At 36.8% G+C, this 21,088-nt stretch overlaps 1 protein-coding gene across 2 annotated transcripts in view; it reads right to left on the bottom strand.

Moving 5' to 3' along the window:
* ACER3 (alkaline ceramidase 3) overlaps window positions 1-21,088 on the bottom strand; it is a 181,359-nt gene that overhangs the window by 81,614 nt on the left and 78,657 nt on the right. The gene's annotated exons all lie outside the window — the stretch shown is intronic.

Genomic DNA, 21,088 nt, shown 5'->3' with positions numbered 1-21,088 from the left:
GTATATAGAAGTTTACTGAATACAGCACAAGGGAGGGGCGGGCAGGCAGGACAGTAAAGGAGAGACTGTCTACCTCCTAAGATAAGCTTTAGTGTTTATAGCTAGTTAGCTACTCTTTAGTACTTCCTAGCACTTCCAGCCCAGCCAAATAGCTGAATTGTATACTAAGAGTCAGACAGTTATGTCTGTTCCCAAACCTGTTAATGCCACTGTATGTAGTTATCAGAAATATGATTCCAAAGAAAGCCGTTGTTTCTCCAGAAACTATTTAAAATGCTTAAAATGGACTCAATAAAAGAGAGTTGCTAATAAAAACTGCTGTTGAATTAAGCGTGGGTAAGATATGTTAGATTGAGAAAAACAGTAAAAATTTAAAGATTGTATTTACATCTCAAAGTTCTTTCCAAGTGCCTCTATTTTAAATAAACTGTTCATTTTAGGTTTTTAAAAATTTTTGTTTTTAATCCAACAAAGTCTAAGGAGAACTATTAATTAGGATCCCATATTTAAAGGCCACACTGTATATCAAATAAGTGTCAAAGATTATACAATTATATGTTCGAATTAAAATAAAATTTTAAGGTAGGTGTTTATATTATCTTTTCAATAATTCTATGCTTTGAAGTTTTAAAAATTAGCTGACCAAATACAAGCCCCTATCAAACCTGATAAAAAAGTTTCTACTGTGATATATTAAACAATTCCACAAGCACTTACTGAGCACCTCCTATTTGCCAAATTCAGTTACAGTTACAAAGATAAGATTCAGTCATTGACCTGAATGAAGCATATAGTCTAATGGAAGAGACAGGCAGCTAAAATGCCAGTAGATGGAGATATAATAAAGACATATGCAGAATACCACGAGAGCACAGAAGAAGGGCACTTACAAAGGAAGACAGAGAAGAGAAAGCAGGGGAGTTAGCCTTAAGGGTGGTTAAGAGCCTTAAGGGTGGTTAAGATGGTCAACAAACATGGTAAATGGGGGTGTCACAAAATTGTACAAAGCCACTTGAGAAAAATTTCAAGTTCTGTTACCATTGCTTTTTTAAAAAAAGTCACTAAATATGTTATCACATATTTTTTAATATTCAAAATGAAATGACAGAAGTAAACAATTACTGTACTCATTCTAAAGAAATGAGGAAGTAGAATAGTTGAGGTCTTTTTACCAAGGGAGAAATTAGAAGGTGCAAAGGTGGATAAATTAATGGAAGGGGGGTGGGGAACCCACAAACTGTGAGATAAAGGCATACAATATACTAAGAATAAAAATGAAATGCAGAGGGATGAGGCACCTGGGTGGTTCAGTCGGTTAAGTGTCTGACTTCAGCTCAGGTCATGATCTCGTGATTCGTGAGTTTGAGTCCCGAGTCGGGTTCTGTGCTGACAGCTCAGAGCCTGGAGCCTGCTTAGGATTCTGTGTCTCTCTCTCTCTCCCTCTGCCCCTGCCCCATTCGTGCTCCGTCTCTCTCTCCCAAAAATAAACAAACATTAAAAACATTTTTTTTTAATGTAGAGGGATGACTATTCATTTTGAAAGGTAGACTGGCTACTTAATCATGATTTGGTCAAGAAATTTTTTTGTCCAAACCTTCTCAAATGTTCTCTTGTACTGTTTATCATATAGCATTAAAAGTCTGATTTTCAGAGATCTCTACAATTTACTTCCTTTCAACAATCTACTGAGAAAGCAAAGAAATGTAATAGAACAGCATCACCTTTCTCGACACAATATTTTCTATTTTGCCACCTTAAAGCAAACTAATTTTTGCTAACGCTTGTCAGTTTTATCAAGATATAACTCATATACTATAAAATTAATTTAAAATGCACAATTCAACTGTTTTTAAATGTTCAGTCTGTGCAACCATCATCACCTAATTTTAGAATAGTTTTATCATCCCAAAGAGAAATCTCCTATCTATCAGTAGTCACTCCCTATTTCTCCTCACCTCTCCCCACTCTTCAGTCCTAGATAATCACTAATGTATTTTCTGTCCCTATAGATTTGCCTTTTCTGGACTTTTCATATAAATAGAATCATACAGTATGTAGCCTTTTACATCTGGTTTCTTTCACTGAGCATATTTTCAAGGTTCATTCACATTATAGCATGTATCAATAATTTATTTCTTTCATGGATGAATAATAGTCTATTCTGTGAACACACTACATTTTATTCATCCATTCACCAGTTGATGGAACTTGTTACAAATTGCATGTCTGTGTCCCCACCTCCCAAATTTATATGTTGAAGCTTTAACCCCAAATGTGGAGCCTTTGGGTGTGGAGACTTTAGAAGGTAATTAAGTTGAGAAGAGGTCAGGAGGGTAAGGTCCCCTTGATGGTACTAGTGTCTTCCTAAGAAGAGGAAACGCCAGGACCTCACTCTCTTATCTGCCTGCATGTCAACAGGAGAGGGAGAGGCCCCATGTCGGCTCTGTGCTGATAGTTCAGAGCCTGGAGACTGCTTGAAATTCTGTGTCTCCCTCTCTCTGTCCCTCCCTCATTCACACTCTGTGTCTGTCTCTCTCTCTCTCAAAAATAAATAAACATTAAAAAAATTAAAAAAAAACTATCAGATTTTAACAGATTAAATTCCAAAGTCCATGATTTAGTCTAAATAAATCTATATAAATCTATAAATCTAAGTCTATATTTAGTCTAAATCTTCAGCCTAAGGTAATTCTCTGCTTCTGTGTGAACCCTGAAGATTCTCATTTTATCTAACAGTATTCCATACTGTTACCCCCTCAGGACCAATGCTCTCCTTCCTTCCCTGAAGCAGCATGTCTCCTTCTAGTAAAGGCCAACCAGGCTCTTGTGCTCTAGGATATCATCTGTTCTCTTAAATCTTCAACTTATTAGCACCTTTCTCTCCTGTCTCTTTAACGTCTACTTCTCTAAGGGACTGTTACATATTCTCTCATAGTATCTCCAAAGCCACCTTTCCACCCCATTACCTATGCTTCTTCACTTCCCTGAGTTTTCAAAAGAACTGCCTCCATTTCCTTACCTCTAGTCCCCATCGATTCCTCAAACCTCTTCACACCACTAAAACAGCGCTTTTCTGTCTTCATCTCACTCACTCTCTTACTGGCAGTTAGTAACTGAAATACTTTCCTCTCTAGTTTTCTGTAATGCCCTATTCTCCTGGTTTTTATCTCATGACTGCTTCTTCCTAGGTTCCTTTGTTGGCTCCTTCTATCCTTCAGGTCTAAATCAGGGGCTGTAAACTCAAATGCCCAGAGAGGCATTTAAGTAAAATAGCTAAGTGAAGAACAATAAGGAACAGTAGAGATTGTGGTCAAATGTATAGACCAGTCTGAAGAGAACAGCCTGCGCTGACAGCTCCCATGCAGAAATACAGGCTCAGTGATGCTGTATCTTCTAATTATTCAAGAGAAGGCAAAGATCTGGATTTCTATGGGAACTCTCTCTCAATTTTCAAATATGGACAACTAATTTTATTTAAAATAATTTTTTTAACGTTTATTTATTTTTGAGAGAGAGACAGAACACGAGCAGGGGAGGGGCAGAGAGAGAGGGAGACACAGAATCCGAAACAGACTCCAGGCTCTGAGCTGTCAGCACAGAGCCCAATGCGGGACTTGAACTCAAAAGCAGTGAGATCATGACCTGAGGTGAAGTCAGGTGCTTAACCGACTAAGCCACCCAGATGCCCCTGGGCAACTAATTTTAAAATGGTTAAATTTTAAATTTAACCCAATCAAAACACGTCTACATGCCAGATTCTGCCTTTGGGTGATGAACTTGTGGTATTTATATTCATCTTCAGCCATCTTCTCTTTCTACGTTCATTCCCTCAGGTGATCCCATCAGTTCCCACAGCTTTAAATACCAACTTTTGACAATGATGCCTAACCCCCTCCCCTGAACTCCAATCTCACATATTTTAACATCTACCTGACTCTGCATTTAATGTCTCACAGGCATTTAAAAACTCAACATATGGGGCGCCTGGGTGGCGCAGTCGGTTAAGCGTCCGACTTCAGCCAGGTCACGATCTCGCGGTCTGTGAGTTCGAGCCCCGCGTCAGGCTCTGGGCTGATGGCTCAGAGCCTGGAGCCTGTTTCCGATTCTGTGTCTCCCTCTCTCTGCCCCTCCCCCGTTCATGCTCTGTCTCTCTCTGTCCCAAAAATAAATAAACGTTGAAAAAAAAAAATTTAAAAAAAAAATAAATAAAATAAAAAAAATAAATAAAAACTCAACATAATCAAAACGGATTGCAAGATATTCTCTCCACATGCTTGCATAAACTAGAAACCTAGAAGTCAACTGAAAATCTTTTTTTTAACCCCCACATTTAACACATTAATAACCCCTATTGGCACTCTCCAAAATACATCCCAAGTCATCCACTTCTCTCCAGTGTCCACTGGTGCTGTCCCAGTGTAAACCACTATCATCTCTCACTTGGACCACTGCAACAGTCTGTTAACTGGCTTCCCAGCTTGCACTTTTACTGTCTACAAAACCATTCTCAGGGCGCCTGGAGGACTTAGTTGGTTAAGCATCCGACTTCGGCTCAGGTCAGGATCTCGCAGTTTGTGAGTTCAAGCCCCACGTCGGGCTCTGTGCTGACAGCTCAGAGCCTGGAGCCTGCTCAAGATTCTGTGTCTCCCCTCTCTCTGCCCCTCCCATGCTCATGTTCTGTCTCTGTCTCTCAATAATAAATAAATGTTAAAAAAAAAAAAAAAAGCCATTCTCCACAAAGCATCCGGAATGATCTTTTAAAAGCATAAATAGCATCATGTCACATTCCTACTAAAAACCCTCCACTGGCTTTTAGAATAAAATCCAGATGCTTTACTCTGGCCCTGCATGATCTGGCTCTTGCCTAAATGCCTCCAAATTCGTGTTTTGCCACTTTCCCCCCTTAACTACTACAGAACATTAAGGGAGAGAAAGCAAACAGGTAATTACTATATGGTGTATTAAGTGCTGTGGTAAAGATACGCATTGTATTCAGTGGGAGCACAGAAAAGGGTCCTCCAATTCTATCAGGGACTGAGGAAAGTTTAAAAGGCGGGCTTTCTAGAGGAAATGATACTATGGCAAGTCCAGAAGGACAGACATGCTGAATTTGCCAGACAAAGAGCGTTAAAGGCAGACATGTAAAAATATAGGTGGTTCTGAAAATAGCAAGTCGTTTGATATAAAGTATCAAGTACACCTGGGACAGTTATAGAAGATGAGGGCAGTAAAGGCAGAGAATCCAGATTAGCACCAACCCGCCAAGGCATACAGATTTTCAAACAGTTATCTCTTTTAAAGAGAAAATGGTTGAATTAAAAGTGGCATGCCCGGCTGGAGAACCCTGGCAAAGTTTTAGCACAGTTAACCAGTTCTCACCACTAACATGCTACAATTTGTCAACAGGTGTGTATTTTCTGAATAGTATCCCAACTAGCACAAATAAGAAATTCAAGAATATAGAGGTTGAGTTGCCCAAGCCAAAGGAACAAATGTGAAATGTGCGAAAACAAAACAACATTCGTTGATCCTTAAATTATACAAACTAGAAATTCTGGAGATTCTTTAAAAGGAATCTAAACATTTTCTTTTTTTCTTTTTTTTTCTTTTTTTTTTTTTTTTTTTTTTTTTTTTTTGCTCTTGACATGTAAATTGACTCAATCCCATGGAGAATGAGATAATTAATGTAAAGGTGATTGTTAGCCAACATTTCATCACAATGTTTCCCTTAAAAGTCTGAGGCATCATGGGGCGCCTGGGTGGCGCAGTCGGTTAAGCGTCCGACTTCAGCCAGGTCACGATCTCGTGGTCCGGAGTTCGAGCCCCGCGTCGGGCTCTGGGCTGATGGCTCAGAGCCTGGAGCCTGTTTCCGATTCTGTGTCTCCCTCTCTCTCTGCCCCTCGCCCGTTCATGCTCTGTCTCTCTGTCCCAAAAATAAATAAACGTTGGGAAAAAAAATTAAAAAAAAAAAAAAAGTCTGAGGCATCAAAGTTAAAATAAAATTCACATTTATAGGAATTATCTAGAATGTTCCAAAAAACAAGCAACAGGGACGAGTTTCCCCACATGGCCATGGCTAAAGTGAAAACCGAGGCAGTCAAATAGTAATGGAATTGGAATAAAAAGGTCAATGTACCATCTTCTAATTAGATGTTCATATTCACAGCACTTCAGTACAGTTTCAAGTCTCTCAAGCATGTAATAGAATTTCACTGAGTTAGAACCTCTTGATTTAAATATTCTGGCAAGCTACCAGTCAAAGTTTTTCAAGGTTACAACAGAATACAGATATGTTCCAATACCCATTTATTTTGATCCATTTGACTGACCATACCATGGAAAGAGTGTATAAAGGCTTTGGAATCAGATCTAAACTACAATCCCAAGTCTATCACTTATTACTTATCTATTTTGGCAAGTTGCTTAAGTCTCTTTGAGACCCAGATATCTCAACTGTAAAATAAAGGTAACAATGTTTATCATTGAAAGGTTGCTATGAGGATTACCTCGCATATACCCGACATATAGTAGGCATCAATAAATTTTATTTTCTAATCCCTAACTCAAGCTATTAAAAAAATTCATGTAAGGGCACCTGAGTGGCTCAGTTGGTTAAGAGTCTTGGTTTTGGCTCAGGTCATGATCTCACGGTTTGTGGGTTCAAGTCCTGCATTGGGCTCTGAGCTGACAGTGTGGAGACTGCTTGGGATTCTCTCTCTTTCCTTTTTTCTCTGTCCTTCCCCCTCTCTCTCTGTCTTTCTCAAAATAAATTTAAAAACTTAAAAATTTTTTTAAAAAATCCATGTACAATCGCTTCTCGGCCTTTTGGCTACGATCAAGTGTAAAAAATTCATGTACATAGAGAATGCAGTCATTAGATTTCTGAAGTAGGTTAGCTTATTTACCATGACAGAAAGTTAAAGGTCCACGAACAACTGAGCTCCTTTTAAAGCCTATCATGATTTACCAAAATGTATAAGAAGGGACCCCGAATAAATGAAAAAGGAGAAGGGCATATTATTATAAAGTATCAAAGGCATTAATGGTGTAAGGTGTGATTATTTTAAAATTATGAACTCAGGTTAGAGATTTTGGTGTTATTGGTGGTGTCAAAACAATGCCAGCTACAATTATAGGGTATGCATGTTTGTACTTTCCTGGTGAAGTTAGCATTCACATTAGAAACAAAATGCACTACTGTATTAGAGAGGTAGTAGAACGTAGTGATTAAAAGAATGAGCTTTGGAGAGGTGTCCTAAGAAGTTTGTACTTTATGCCTAAACTGATGAGAAGTCATTTAAGGCATTTAATAAGAGCTTTTCCAATTGTTTCCCACCTACCCTAAGGGGAACTGATCACATTCCCTTTTCTAATTTAATACTTACCAAGTATATAGCCTTATTATAGTACCACATATACATACAGGAGCCAGAATATCCTATTTATTTAGCCTTATTAGTGTATTGTTTTGGACTCCTTTCTCCTGTCCCACTCAGCATCAATGAGGATGCTGATGGGCTACTACATTTAGTTTAGCAATTCATGGGCGACAGTACTAACTACATTAGAATGGTAGGCAGAATAATGGCTCCCAAAGATGTCTGCATCTCAATCCCAAAACCTATGAATGAATATGTCACTTTACTTTAAATGCCAAAGATGATCTTGCAAATGTGATTAAATTAAGGACCTTGCATTGAGGAGATTATCCTAGATTATTATAGTATGCCCAACCTGATCACCTGAGTCCTCAAAAGCAGGAAACTTTGGGAGATGGGACTACGGAAAAATGCTCAGAGATGTAAAGTTTCTAGCTTTGAAGATATAGGAAAGTGGCCATGTGCCCAGGAAGGCTACAGAACGCTAGAAAGGGACGATGAGCCATGTAAATTGGAAAAGACGAGAAAACTGACTCTCTCTTAGAGCCCCCAGAAAAAAAAAACACAGACCTGCCAACCTTGATTTTAGCTCAGTGAGACTTGTGTCAGAATTCTAATCTATAGAACTATAAGATAATAAATTTATTTTATTGTTTTAAGCTACTTAATTTGTGGTGCTTTGTTATAGTAGCAATAGAAAACCAGTATGATTGGGGTGCCTAGGTAGCTCAGTCAGCTAGGTGTCTGACTCGATTTTGGCTCAGGTCATGATCTCACAGTTCGTGAGTTCGAGCCCCGCCACGTAGGGCTCTGCACTGACAACACACAGCCTGCCTGGGATTCTCTCTCCCTCTCTCTCTGCCTGTCCCCTGCTCACATGCTCTGTTCTCTCTGTCTCTCAAAATAAATAAACATTAAAAAAATAAAACAACACGATTACTAACAATGGCTAGTATATTAGTTAATAAACTGGTATCTGAAGTGCCTTTAAAAACTCTTGCCTAAGTGGGGCACCTGGGTGGCTCAGTTGGTTAAGCATCTGACTTTGGCTCAGGTCATGATCCCCCGGTTTGTGGGTTCAAGCCCCGCATCGGGCTCTGTGCTGACAGCTCAGAGCCTGGAGCCTGTTTCGGATTCTGTGTCTCCTCCTCTCTCTCTGCCCCTGCCCCCCATGCTCATGCTCTGTCTCTCAATAATAAATAAATGTTAAAAAAAAAATTTTTTTTTTAAACTCTTGCCTAAAAACTTTGGCTCCTCTAAAGACTATTAGAAAAAGTAAAAAGGCTTAAGTTACAAACTGGGAGTACATATTCACAATACATTATCTGACAAAGAATTCATAACCAGAAAATGCAATACAAAAATCAGTAAGAAAAAGACAACCCAATTTTAAAATGGGCAAAAGACTTGTAGAGTCTTGTGGAGCCATTACAAAAGATGCTATCCAACAGGCCAAAAAGTTTTTGACAAGTGCTCATTATCATTATTCAATGAAGAAATCTAATTAAAACCTCAATGAGATATCACTACACACCAAACCAGAATGACTAAAATTAAAAAGACTAATAAGCATGGGCAACAATGTGGAAGAACTGGAACTCTCACATATGGCTGGTGTGAGTATAACATGGTCTAACCATTCAAAAAATTGTTTTGACAGGGTGCCTGGGTGGCTCAGTCAGGTTCAGGTCACGATCTCACGGTTCATGGTTTCAAGCCCTGCTTTGGGCTCTGAGCTGACAGTTCAGAACCTGGAGCCTGCTTTGGATTCTGTATCTCTCTCTCTTTCTCTCTGCTCCTCTCCCACTTGTGCTCTCTCACTCTCTCTCAAATATAAATATTTAAAAATAAAAATAAAAAATTGGCAGTTGCTAATTAAGTTTAAATGCAGACTACCCTATGACCTAGCAATTCTACACCTAGGCATATCTAAAAGAAATGAGTGCACGTGTCCATCAAAAGACATATTCAATATCCACAGAATCTTTATTCACAAAAGTCCCAAACCAAAAATAACCCAAATGCCCTTAACAGAAAAATGGGCAAATGAATTATATTATATTCACACAACAGAATATTACATATCAATACAAAGTGAATGAACTACTGATATTAAACACAGATGAATCTCAAGAACATTACATCAAGTGAAAGAATACAGATGCCAGAGGACATATTCTGTGACTCCATTTCCATAAAGTTCAAGAACACACAAATTAAAATATGGAACTAGAAGTCAGAATAGTAGTTACCTTTGGGAGAGTGTTGACTGAAAAAGGGCACAAGGAAACTTTCTGGCCTAACTAAAATGTTCTGTATCTTGATGTGAGTGGTGGTCACATGGGTAAAATCTCATTGAGCTATATGTACGATCTGCACATTTTACTACATATGAAATATACCTCAATTTTTAAAAAGGAAGAATTGGGAGGTGGAAACCTCTTGTCTGCTGTGCTCCAAATATACTTTGCCCATCAAATACTCCCACGTAAGTGATTTTAGTACTATTCATACTGTTTCTGGAACTGGAACATCTATCCATGCCTCCAGGCAGGTTAAGAAACAAACAAATATTCCACAGGTAGAGGATAAGTAAGAATACAAAATAACATGATAATAATGGATAGAGATAATATGGTAATTGAAGGGAGAACCAAAGTAATTCTGTTTAAAGGTATCTATGGACAACACAGGGGAATATCTGGACTGCCTAGGGAGGTTAAGGTATGTTCAACAGAATAGAGCTACAGCAAGCAATAATAATGGACATGATAACAGAAATGAGACTAGATGTTATAATTTCTTAATATTTATTTTCTTAGAACATAACTATCATTCAATTATCATCTTATTCTGGCTCCAGCCTAAAACATTTAAAATAAGTCACAACTGAGGCCATAGGAACCAGGTGAAGAGCCATTACAGCGGCCTGCTTTCCACCTTAGGCTATTTCTTACCATGCTTTCTACTGGCCCACTTTAACTTTCTACCAGGCACCTTTCCTGGCCGCCTCATTTCCTCACTTCCTGTCCACGGACTACACAGGCTACTTAGGAATCTGTGGTTGAGCCTGTCCCTGGGTTTTGGCTACTAGGCTGAAAACGTTCATTCAAAGTATAGTCATATAAAAACCACACTTGCATATGCACAAAGATTAAGAAATATTAACCAAAACATGAAAACACCTTTTCTGTTGGGTGATCTTACTATCACATTACTTTTTCAACAGATTAGAAAAAAAGATCATTGATGTTTCTGGCAATGTCTGAAAAAACTGAAGCTAAAACTTATTTATTACCAATAAATAAGTTATAAGCAGGTTATAAAATGATTTCTAAAGGTCTTTTCCACAGCACATTGATTTTATGTCTGTTTCATTACAAACTGTAATTGCTATAATCTAAAAGGTTATTAGTCTAGTTTATAGTCCACTCACTTTGCCCTAGAACAAAAGGCATGATGTTCTTAAGATCATTTCAGAGGACTCTGATTTAGCCTGGCAGTGGCAGACTCTAGGTAAGATCATACATAACTAAACTTAAGGCTATTCCATGCAAAAAATTTTCAATGGTCCTTTTCACGAGGAAATGACTTTGTGTCTCTGTGACATTTCTACTTCAATAACTTTCATTTCAGCACTAGACTTAGAAAGAGATAATAAAGACCTTTATATATGTTTTGACTATATTACAACTCATGTTTTTTGTTGTTGACAATTACCTACTTATTTAGATAAACTCACAACAAATACATTTGTACAACTACAAACAAATTTTGTAAGTTTGGGGGTAAAGAGAAAAATTAAATCTCATGAAAGAAAATTAAATCTTGTGAAAAAGGTTTCTTTTGGCATGGTTCTATTTTAGATTATGAACAGTTTTAAATTACTGGTTTATGGCATAATGATTTAAAGCATAGAGATCTGAGTTCAAGGTATTGCTCATCATTTACTAATTTTGTGATCTTGGTCAAATTACTTCTCAAATACTCACTTATAAAATGAGGTTAAAGAGTTCCTCATAGGTTGTGGAGAATTTTAAATGACATAATATAAATTAATATACTTACCACAGAGTCTGGTACATTATAAATGCCTTATAAATGATAATTATTGTTGTCTCTTCAAGCTCCATCAATGTTAACAGCAAATTTTATGGCCTCATAAAAATTAATGACTAAGCCATAGTCACATGAAGCTTGGAAAATTCTGAAAGTCCTAACATTAAACATTAAATAGTAACCAGGCAGGCAGAATTTAGCTTCAAATAACTTGTCTTTGCTTTTCAATTTATTCTCCTAGTTTTATTGAGACAAGGAGTATTAAACTCATCTCTCTATATAAATAATTTTGCTGGTTTCAAAAATATTTCAAAAATATTTACTTAAAACAAATATTATGTTCCTATTCTCCCTTCAATTTAATAGCATTTCTACTTTTCTAATAGACTTATTAGAAAGATAATCAGAGGCAACACCTTTGATTCTCCTATTGATGTCATGAACATCTCTTCCTTTCATAAACTGTATACATAGAGAACAATACAGTAGAAAAATAACCCAAAAGAGAAAGATTTTTAGACAAAGGGACTTGGGTGGTTCCAAAGCAGCTATAACTGGGATGGTAAATTCAGTTGAAATCAGGCTTATCAGAAGAACTGGCAACTGCTCAGGGACACAGGATGGGAAAAAAATAACATTTTTAACTCTTTAACTTCTTTAATTCTTCCTCATTGTACTTGGTATCTCTTCTTCCTAACACTGAACATATCCCTCAGTACATACTCAATTATAAAATTATTTAATACCTGTCTCTGCTGCTAAACCATAAGCTCCAAATAACAATGACTGAAGAATGATACCTAGTATATAATAGATTCTCAGTAAACATTTGTTGCATGAATTGGAAAATGACTAAATTCTTAGTGGATTTAGGTTCCAAGCCAGAACACAATATACCTCATAAATAACTAACAGTCTGTCCCTAATATGCCTCAACACAACATGAAAGTTCCCAATTCTTTCTTAAAATCTCCCTCAACTCCAAAAATTAAGTGCATCTCAAGTAGTTACTAAGGATTTTTTATCACAAAATTAAAATACTGAAAATCTTGTTGACGTATTTACTAAATGTCCTTGGATTTGTTAATCAAATCTCTGTTTCCAGATAAAGTTTATTCTGTGTGTGTGTGTGTGTGTGTGTGTGTGTGTGTGTGTGTGTGTGTGTCATAAACACACATACACACATATTTTTAGGGGGGAGACTTGTCTCAGTAAAAAATTCAAACAAGTATATATATGAAAAAGACGTCTTAGCAAAAATGTCTGATGTTCAAGGTGTGTAAAAGAAAGCATTAATTCATTCATCAAACATTCTCACGTGTTTAGTTTGCATCAGGGATTGCTGAATGCCAGAAATCCAGAAGAGTAAGACTCAGCCCTGTTTTCAGGAAGTTCAGAAGGAACAGACACTTAAAAAACAGATTATGACAGTTAATATGTACAGTGATATGCTTGCAATCACAAAAGGAAGAATGAGGTATAGGAGTAATACAGAGAAGAGACTGTTAGATCAGCAAACACATCCTTCCTGTAATTACTGTCCATTTTTGTTCCTATATTTATTTATTCCAAATCTATTGTTTACTGTTAAACTGCTTGGTATTCTGGCATGCAGACAATTAGTGCTCAATAAATCTATTTAAAAAGTAAACACTTAGGGCACCTGGGTGGCTCAGTTGAGTATCCTACTCTTGGTTTCGGCTCAGGTCATGATGCCAGGGTCATGGGATCAAGTCCCATGTCAGGATCTGTGCTGAGGGTAGAACCTCCTTGGGGTTCGTTCTCTCTCTCTCTCTCTCTCTCTCTCTCTCTCTCTCTCTCACTCTCCCCCAACCCCCAGCTGCTAAGCCAGCTAGTGTGCGCTCTCTCTCTCTCAAAATAAATAAAATAAAATAAAAAAGTAAACCCTTATTTTGAAAATACTTCAAGATATTACAGAATTTATAAAAATATTACAATGAACTCCTATATAACCTTAACATAGATTCACTAACATTTTACCATCTTTCTATTTACATAAAAAATGTACATAAAATAAAGTAATACACACATTAGTGTTATTTTGTTGAAACGTTTGAGAGTAAGTTGATAAGACTATGACCTTTACCCCTAAATTCTTTACCGGGTATCTCCAAACAGGAACGTTCTTACATAATCACAATGCACTGATCAAATTCAGTAAACTTATATGAACGCAATATTACTATCTAATATACAGTCCTTATTCAAATTTCACTGATTTGCCCAGTGCTGCCCTTTAGACTTTCTTCTCTGCGTGCTGCAAATCCCATATTGCACTTATCTGTTAACCTGGAACACTTCTTCAATCTTTATCTTTCACTACTTTTAACAATTTTTGAAGCAAACAGGTGAACTGTTCCACAGAATACCCCTTAATTTGTTTGAATTATTTATTTATTGATTGATTGTTTCCTCATCATTTAAGGTTATGCACTTTTGGCAGAGATAATTGTATAAGTGATGTTTCCTTTTCAGTGCATCACACCAGGAAAAACCAATTGTTAGTCTGTATCATTATTAATGTTAACTTAAAAAAATTTTTTTAATATTTTATTTTATTTTTGAGAGAGAGAAAGAGACAGCGTGAGCAGGGGAGGGGAAGAGAGAGAGGTAGACACAGAATCCAAAGCAGGCTCCGGGCTCCGAGCTGTCAGCACAGAGCCCGAGATGGGGCTCAAATTCACAAATGACGAGATCATGACCTGAGCTGAAGTCAGACGCTCAATTGACTGACCCACCCAGGCGCCCCAGTGATGTTAACTTTGATTAATTGAATAAGGTGATATCTGCCACATTTGTGTTTTTCCATTTGTAATTAATGAGTAATCTGTCAGAAGATACTTTCAGGCTGTGTAATTATGTTTTCCACTTTCATCCAGTATTTTTAGCATTCACTGATGACTCTTGTCTCAATCAATCATTACTATGATGGTTGCAAGAAAATAGATGGATTAAAAAAAAAAAAAGAACCCAAATCTATCATTCTGTTTATAGTTATTAGTTGGCAATTCCACTTTTTAAAAGTTTTTATTTACATTCCAGTTAGTTAACACAGTGTAGTATTAGTTTTAGGCGTACAATTTAGTGATTCAACACTTCATACAACACCTGGTACTCATCACAAATGCCTTCCTTAATCCCTATCACCTATTTCACCCATTTCCCTCCCTCCCTCCCCCGTCCCCTTCCCTCTGGTAACCATCAGCTTGTTCTCTGTAGTTAAGAGTCTGTTTCTTGAGGCGCTTGGGTGGCTCAGTTGGTAAAGCTTTCAACTTCAACTTTGGCTCAAGCCATGATCTTGTGGTTCATGAGTTCGAGCCCTGCATCAGGCTCTGTGCTAACAGCTCAGAGCCTGGAGCCTGCTTCAGATTCTGTGTCTCCCTCTCTCTCTCTGACCATCCTCTGCTCGCACTCTGTCTCTCTCTCAAAAATAAATAACATTTAAAAAATTAAGAAAAAAAAAGTCTGTTTCTTGTCTTGGCAATTCTACTCTTAAAAAAAAAAAAAAGCCTTCCCTTCTCATACCATTTGTTTGCTTGTGAATATCAGTACAAACTTGTGGATTCTTTTTTTACATCATGTTTTGTAACCCAATTCTGTCATTTTTCATTTGGAAGTTCAAATTGTCCTGGTTTGACCAACTGCCTTCTGTGTTATTTGACATTATCCCCTCATTTTTTGGACACTTTCTACTTTTTGGCATGACAAAATGTTCCAGACTCATCTTGTAGTCTCATTGCCTCATCCCCAGAAGTCAGTCATTTCCCCAAGAAGTCTTCACATTCTTTCAGTGAGGAAGGATTTTTAGAAACCAAAGGCTCAACACTAGATGTGTTCGCTGCTACATAAGACTCATTGCTTCCAGGCCCTTTCCTAAGATAAAACACGGGAAATCTTTTCGTTTGTTTTAATTATGCTGTTACCTCTAACTCCAATCCAATACCACAGAGTTCTTCCTTATTTTCTCCCATCCAAATTTATATCTTTCTTCAACATGAGAACCCTCACCTCCCAACAATACATTTCAATGTATTTCCTCATTTGCTTAATCCTGAAAGCCATACAAAAAGAACTTCAGAATTGCTATATTCATACCACTACAAATAATTAATAAACAAACAAACAAACAAACAAATAAATAAATAAATAAATAAATAAATAAATAAATAAATAAAGTTAGCACTAAGGTTCAAGATTTCATTGAATTTCCTTCTGTTTTCAAATTGGGGACATTTAGTGAAAATAACATTCAAAGTTAACTGGATTAATACTTCACTTTTCTCCTATGTGGTTGTGTTCTTCATTTGATAAATGGTATGGTACCTTTTTTTCTTCTTTCGACTTTATTTTATTTTTATTTTAATGTTTATTTATTTTTGAGAGAGAGAGACAAAGTGCAAGTGGGGGAGGGGCAAGAGACAGAGACACACACAGAATCATAAGCAGGCTCTAGGCTCCGAGCTGTCAGCACAGACCCTGATGTGGGGCTCGAACTAATGAACAGTGAGATCATGACCTGAGCTGAAGTCGGATGCTTAACCAACTGAGCCACTCAGGCACCCCTTGACTGTAGTTTTTTATAGAAGTTTTCATTTCACAGAAAAATTTAACAGAAGGTACAGATATTTCTTATATAATAACTAACCCCCCATTGCCATGCATAGCCTGCCCCATTATCAAAATCCCTAGAGGTGCATTTGTTACAACAAATGAATCTACATTAATACAACATTATCACCCAAAGTCCATAGTTTACATTATAGCTCACTCTCGGTATTGTACATTCTACGGGTTTGAACCAATATATGACATGTACCCACCATTACAGTGTCATAGAGATACAGAATAGTACAGTATCACAGAAATCTAGAATAGTTTCACTGTGCCAAAAATCATCTCTGTTCTGCCTATTCACATCTCCCTCCCCCCAGCTCTGGCAACCAATGATCTTTTTACTGTCTCCATAGTTTTGCCTTTTCAAAACATCAGAGAGTTGGAATCATACAGTATTTAGCCTTTTCAGACTGGTTTCTTTCACTAGTGGGCATTTCAGGTTCCTTACTGTTTTTTGTAGTTTGATAATTCACTTCTTTATAGCACTGAATTGTATTTCATTGTCTGGAGGTACCACAGTTTATCCATTTACCTAATAAAGGACTTCTTGTTTGCTTCCAAGTATTGGCATTATAAATAAAGCTGAATTAAACATCTGTGTGATTTTTGGGTGGACCTAAGTTTTCAGGTCTTTTGAGTAAATATCAAAAAGCATGACAGCTGACATATGGTGAGATTATGCTGAGTTTTGTAAGAAACCACCAAACTGTCTTCCAAAGTGGCCATACCACTGTGCATTCCTAGCAGCAATGAATGAGAGTTTGTGTTGTTCCACATCCTCAACGATATTTGGTCAGTGTTCTGGATTTTGGCCATATCAACATGTTTAATGGGGTCTTACTGTTATTTTAATTTGCATTTTTCTGATGACATATGATGTGGAGCATCTTTTCATATTATTTTGCATCTGAATAAGTTTTTTGGTGAGGTGTCTGTTAAGGTCCTTGGTCCATTTTTTAACCAATTGTTTCCTACTGTTGAGTTTTACATTTACATTTTGTATACAAAGAGTTCTTTTACATTTTGGATAACAATTATCGGATGTTATCTTCTGCAATTCATTTTTCTTTATATTCAATGTCAGGGTCCTTCTCCCTAATTTCTACTACTCCTGTTCTGCTTGATATAATTATATTTTTTGAGTATATGGAATCATAATATGGTTCCAAAAATAAAAATACAAAAAGGTATACTCAAGATATGTTTCCCCTCCTCTATCCTTTTAAGTATATACTTTTACACTCTGTATCTTTCACTCTTTTTTTTTTTAATGTTTATTTGAGAGAGAGAGACAGACAGACAGACAGAGTGGGGGAAGGGGCAGAGACAGAGGGAGACACAGAATCCGAAGCAGGCTCCAGGCTGCTGTCAGCACAAAACCCAACGCAAGGCTCGAACCCATGAACTGTGTGATCATGACCTGAGCCAAGGTTGGGCACTTAACAAACTGAGCCACCCATCCACCCTGAAACTCTGCATCTTTTAAATCCTTTATGGGCTTTATGTTTAAAGCTTATGTTTTAAGTTGTAATAAATATCCATATGTCCATTTAATTGTGAATTACTGGGGATATATCTTCACAGAAAATTCTTTAAAATGTGAATGTTGAGTCAAAGGATAACTGCATATACAGTTTTGTTAGAAATTGCCAAATTCACCTACAAAAGTGTTTTATTCTCACCCGCAATGTATGAAGAGTGCCAATTTCTCCCACAGTCTTGCCAAAAGTGTGTTGTTGAGTATTTCACTTTTTGCCAGTCTGACAAATGAGAAATAATACATCGGTATAGTTCTCATTTGCATTTCTTTTATTATGAATGAACTGAGTACCTTTTCTTAAATATGTTGGTTATTTTTCATCTGTTTTGGAGAATTTTCTGTCTCTGACCACTTATTTCTATTGGACTTTTGCTCCTTTCTATCCTCAATATTTAAAAGTCATTTTTACATTAGGGGTATTAAAACTCTACCTATAGCATGCATCATAAATATTTTCATCAACTGGTCTTTTCTCTGGACTTTGCTTATAGTATTTTTTTTCCAAGCCGAAGTTTCTAATTAATTGGACATTTTATTTTATTATATCTGGATGTTAAATCATAGTTTCCTCACACGCTGGATACAGAAGAATTCACACGTGTTTTAGTTTTTATAATTAGGTCTCTGATCAATTTAGAGCTTACTCTTATGTATGATACAAGGTATACAGACATCTATTCTATGTTTCTCTAAATACCATTTATTAAAATATTCATCTTTGTCCCAGCAATCAGAAATGTAATCTTTATCATATACCAAAATGTAACACAGACTTCGGTCTATTTAGGACTTATAAAAAAAATTCTATTTTACTATCTACTGGAATACAAGTACAATATACTATTCACCAATGCAGGTTTTATAGTATACTTTAATATACAGGAGGACCAGTATATCCTTTACCTATTCTTTTTCAAAGATTTCCTGGGTATCTTTGCATGTTTATACTGTCATATGAACTTTAGTATCCATCTGTCTTATTCTTATACCAGGAAACAACTTACCAGTATTTCTATTAGTATTATTTATCTCAATAAATTAATCTAAACATAACAGACATCTTTAAGTTGTCTATCCAGAAACAACTTTTTATTTGTTCAGATTGACTTTCATGGCATCAAAAGCATTTTAAAGTTTTTTCACACAGATTTTACATATTTCTTATTAAATTTATTCCTAGATATTTTATTTTGGGGGATATTTTAAATGGGGTCTTCTTTACTATTATATCTAATGGGATAATGTATGTATATATGAAGGCTATTGCCTTTTTCTGTTTTTTGTTTTTTAATAGAGAGCACACGAGTGAGGGGAGAGGGGCAGACAGACAGAAGCAATCCCACGACCCTGGAATCATGACCTGAGCCAAAATCATGAGTCGGATGGTGAACCAACTGAGACAGCCAGGTGCCCCATGGATACCGCTTTTTATAATTTTAAATCTGATACCTCACCAAATAGTTTTCTTGTTGGAGTCAGTGTGAAAACTGATTCTCTAGGCTAGAGTTTTCAGAAACACTATGATGTCTGTAAACAGAGATAGTTTCCCTTCTTTCCCAATACTTAGGCACTTAATCATTTTCTCTGGTAGAAGTGCATTGATTAATATCTCTAGTGCTTCCACACTGAGTAAAAATGCTGGCTTTAGGACAGAGGTATGTATATTACCATGTTAAGACAGCATCCATCAATTCTTATTTTCTTGAGTTTTCTTTTTTTTAAAATTTTTTAAAAATATTTATTTATTTTTGAGAGAGACAGAGACAGAGTGTGAACAGGGGAGGGGAAGAGAGAGGGAGACACAGAATCCGAAACAGGCTCCAGGCTCTGAGCCGTCAGCCCAGAGCCTGACGCGGGGCTCAAACTCTCAAGCCACGAGATCATGACCTGAGCCGAAGTCGGACGCTTAACCGACTGAGTCTTGAGTTTTATTTCTAGCCAGAAATGGGTACTGAATTTTGACAAAGGCTTTTTCAGCATTTATGAAGATAATCACATGGTTTCTCTTCTTGAATTTGCTACTATAATAAATTCTATTAATGGATCTCCTCTAAATTTCAATGATCTTGAGCCCTGGGTAACAAACTCCAGTTGTAATGGGTTGTTATTTTCCTACTATAGGGTCAGATTCTATTTACTATCTACTACTTTTTAAAATAAGAAATAGGGGGGCGCCTGGGTAGCTCAGTCAGTCAAGTGTCTGACTTTGGCTCAGGTCATGATCTCACTTTTTGTGAGTTTCAGCCCCACGTTGGGCTCTGTGCTGTCAGCTCAGAGCCTGGAGCCTGCTTCAGATTCTGTGGCCTCCTCTGTCTCTCAAAAACAAATAAACATTAAAAAAATTTTTTTAATAATGAATAAGAAAAAAGAGAGTCAAATAAACTTAAATATCTTGCTTAATAAGTCAAAAAAAGAAAAGTTCTTAAAACTAAAAGTTGTTTTGTTCATCACGTTTGGCACAAATTGACTTGACAGTAAAATCTGACCTGACTGGACATAAGGCTATTTATAATAAATGTTTAGCCCAGTTAGTGTGACTATTCATGTTACGCAGCAATATGAATAGTTCACCTATGAAGTGCTGCCCCAAGCCTTGGTGGGCTTCGTAGGTAGACTGCAGTATATACAACCTATTAATTTTCTAAAATCCAAAAGCAATCTGGATTCAGAAATACTTCTGGTTCTAAGGAATTGAATAAGGACTTATTAATCTATATCAGTGGTATAATTGGAAGAAATTGCTTTAAAAATTGAGCGTAAGGGCTTTCTCTAACCTTTAGAGAATAAATTTCATAAGGATGCCTTCCATCAAGAGACAAAGTCCCAAAAATTTCATTATATTGCCTCTATTGTGCTCTATTTTTATCTCCTTTAATCACCCCTAAACCTTTTTCAGTTGGAAAAAGATTACAGGAAAAAATAATTTAGAAAATATGTACCTCCATATAATCACAGGAATATCAGAAGAGAGATTACCACAATATGTGGAACAGTTACTCAAAACATCATATCTATAAACTCAGGGTGACAAATAGGATTCACTCATCTTCAACAATTAGGAGTGGGGCACCTGTGTGGCTTAGTCAGTTAAGTGTCTGACTTTGGCTCAGGTCATGATCTTGCGATTCATGAGTTTGAGCCCCACATCGGGCTCTGTGCTGACAGCTCAGAGCCTACAGCCTGCTTCGCATTCTGTGTCTCCCCCTCTCTCTCTCTGCCCCTCCCTGCTCACACTCTCTCTCTCAAAAAAATAATAATAATAAGCATTAAAAAAATTAAAAACAAAACAATTAAGAGTGGCTGCCTGGATCCTAAACACCAGGTACAACAGGAAAAGTAGCTATACCCCACCAGAAAGGAGATACTGCTACTCTACACACTATTGCTGATTTCAAGTTTTCTGTATCTATATTCTCCTCTACTGCTTTTCTTCCTTCAGCCCCACCTCTGAGATGTAAACACTCAACGTGTCCCT

Source organism: Puma concolor, chromosome D1 (genome assembly GCF_028749965.1).
Source record: "Puma concolor isolate L17-30 chromosome D1, mPumCon1.1.hap2, whole genome shotgun sequence".
NCBI lineage: Eukaryota > Metazoa > Chordata > Mammalia > Carnivora > Felidae > Puma > Puma concolor.
This window is presented reverse-complemented; position numbering and strand designations above follow the sequence as displayed.